Genomic DNA, 3,046 nt, shown 5'->3' with positions numbered 1-3,046 from the left:
CACTGCTCTCAAACTCCAAACTTCATCAATCACCTGCTTCCAGCCCAGCTTCCAGCAGTGTACAGCTTCTCTTAAAGGGCCGGTGTCCTTTCTGCAGTTTACCACTCTCCACCGGTATTATTATTTCACCGCTCTCAAACTCCAAACTTCATCAATCACCTGCTTCCAGCCCAGCTTCCAGCAGTGTACAGCTTCTCTTAAAGGGACGGTGTCCTTTCTGCAGTTTACCACTCTCCACCGGTATTATTATTTCACCGCTCTCAAACTCCAAACTTCATCAATCACCTGCTTCCAGCCCAGCTTCCAGCAGTGTACAGCTTCTCTTAAAGGGCCGGTGTCCTTTCTGCAGTTTACCACTCTCCACCGGTATTATTATTTCACCGCTCTCAAACTCCAAACTTCATTATTATTTCATCGCTCTCAAGTTCGTTTATTATTTAACTGGTTCCAGCCAGTATCCACTCCGTACCAACAACAGTCTGGTTCCAGCCAGTATCCACAGCAGCCGTTTAATCTTCAGCAACCCAGCTTTTCCTGGAACACCAGCTGGTACGATCCTGGGTTCTTTCCATTGCTACAGTCAGGCCTGGTAAGGACTTTCCAACTAGAAGATTATTAGAACTGTCTCACTCTACCAGTGCCTGTGGCCCTTGCCACCCTGTAGTACCCAGGAATTGTATTTATCCTCTGTTGACTTTTATGTTTCCTTTACTGCTGCTGTGTTACGGAGTTTGTCATAATAAACATCATTGACTTTTATCCTGGTTGTCGTGGTCACGCCTTCGGGCAGTTATTCTACATGTAACTTACATGTCTAGGGGTCTGATACAACCTCCCAGGTTCCGTTACATCTCAGCCCCTACAACTGAGGCTGCCTCCCGTCAGCTCAGGCCCTCAGTTGTGACAGTAAGCACTGACCTAATGAATCCAGCCGGAGACCAGGATCAAGCGGCCAGGCCAATGCAAGAACTGGCAACCCGACTTGAACATCAGGAGGCTGCACAGGGCCACATCATCCGCTGTCTCCAGGATCTCTCTACACGGCTGGATGGGATTCAAACGACCCTCCGTGGACCTGGCACGTCCGGTGCGTCCACTACAGTGACACCAGCTGTAACCCCACCCACCTTACCCATTTCCAGTCCACATCTTCATCTTCCAACGCCAGCAAAATTTGATGGATCTCCAAGGTTCTGCAGGGGATTTCTCAATCAATGTGAAATTCACTTTGAGCTTCTACCTGGCAATTTCTTCACTGACCGTACCAAAATTGCCTTTATCATCTCCCTTCTCAGTGGCTCAGCCCTTGACTGGGCATCACCTTTATGGGAGAAGTCTGATCCCCTGCTATCCTCCTATACTGACTTTGTAGCTACATTCAGGCGCATCTTCGACGAGCCAGGCCGGATAACATCTGCTTCATCTGAGATTCTCCGTTTACGCCAGGGAACACGTACTGTGGGACAGTATCTTATACAGTTTAAAATCCTGGCATCCGAACTGGCATGGAACGACGAGGCCCTGTATGCTGCATTCTGGCATGGCTTATCAGAACGCATCAAGGATGAGTTAGCTACCAGAGACTTGCCCTCTAAGTTGGATGAGCTAATTTCTCTTTGCACGAAGGTTGATCTACGTTTCAGAGAGAGAGCAACTGAGCGAGGAAGATCATCTACTCCTAAATCTTCTGCTCCTCCTCCTCGTCAACCATCTCCATCCAAGGATGAGCCTATGCAAATTAGCCGTTCCCGTCTATCTCCCGCTGAGCGCCGAAGACGTCTCTCTGAGTCTCTCTGTCTCTACTGTGCAGCTCCGTCGCACACTATCAATGCCTGTCCCAAACGTCCGGGAAACTCCAGATCCTAGCTCGCCAAGGAGAGGGCCGGCTAGGAGTAATGATCTCCTTTCCATCTCCTCATGACTGTAACCTCCCAGTGTCGCTCTAAATTGCTCAACGTTACAGGAACGTCATTGCCCTCCTTGATTCCGGAGCAGCTGGGAATTTCATAACCGAAGCTTATGTTAAACGGTGGTCCCTACCCACCGAGAGACTGTCCTCGTCCATCTCTTTGACTGCCGTGGATGGCAGCAAGATTTTTGACGCAGTCATTTCCTTAAGGACTCTTCCAGTTCGTCTGAGAGTGGGAGTTCTTCATTCTGAGTATATTTCTTTTTTAGTGATTCCAAGAGCCACACATCCAGTGGTTTTAGGCCTTCCATGGCTCCGTCTCCACAACCCATCAATTGACTGGACGACTACGCAAATACTGGCATGGGGTCCCTCCTGTGCTGAGACTTGTTTAGCCAAAGTTCTTCCTGTTTGTTCTTCCTTCCCCAGGTCATCTGATGTTCCGCCTCCTCCATATCAAGACTTCACGGACGTGTTCAGTAAAGCCTCTGCTGATATCCTTCCTCCTCATAGAGAATGGGACTGCCCAATCGACCTCATTCCATGGAAGGTTCCACCGCGAGGCCGAACTTATCCGTTGTCTCTGCCTGAGACACACTCCATGGAAGAGTACATCAAAGAGAACCTGGCGAAGGGTTTCATCCGACCATCTTCTTCTCCAGCCGGCGCAGGCTTCTTCTTCGTTAAGAAGAAAGACGGTGGTCTGCGTCCGTGCATCGACTACAGAGGTCTGAATGACATTACCGTCAAGAACCGATACCCTTTACCCCTGATTACCGAGCTCTTTTATAGAGTTAGTGGTGCAACTATTTTCACAAAGCTGGACTTGAGGGGTGCCTACAATCTCATCCGAATCCGTGAGGGTGACGAGTGGAAGACCGCCTTTAACACCCGTGACGGACATTATGAGTACCTCGTCATGCCCTTCGGATTGAGCAACGCTCCAGCAGTCTTCCAGCACTTCGTGAATGAGATTTTCAGGGACATCTTGTACCGCCATGTCGTGGTTTATCTAGACGACATCCTCATCTTTGCTAATAATCTCGAAGATCATCGTTTCTGGGTAAAAGAGGTTCTTTCCCGTCTCCGTGTCAATCACCTCTATTGTAAATTGGAGAAGTGTGTGTTTGAAGTTAA

This window comes from Pseudophryne corroboree, chromosome 2 (genome assembly GCF_028390025.1).
Source record: "Pseudophryne corroboree isolate aPseCor3 chromosome 2, aPseCor3.hap2, whole genome shotgun sequence".
Taxonomy (NCBI): domain Eukaryota; kingdom Metazoa; phylum Chordata; class Amphibia; order Anura; family Myobatrachidae; genus Pseudophryne; species Pseudophryne corroboree.
This window is presented reverse-complemented; position numbering follows the sequence as displayed.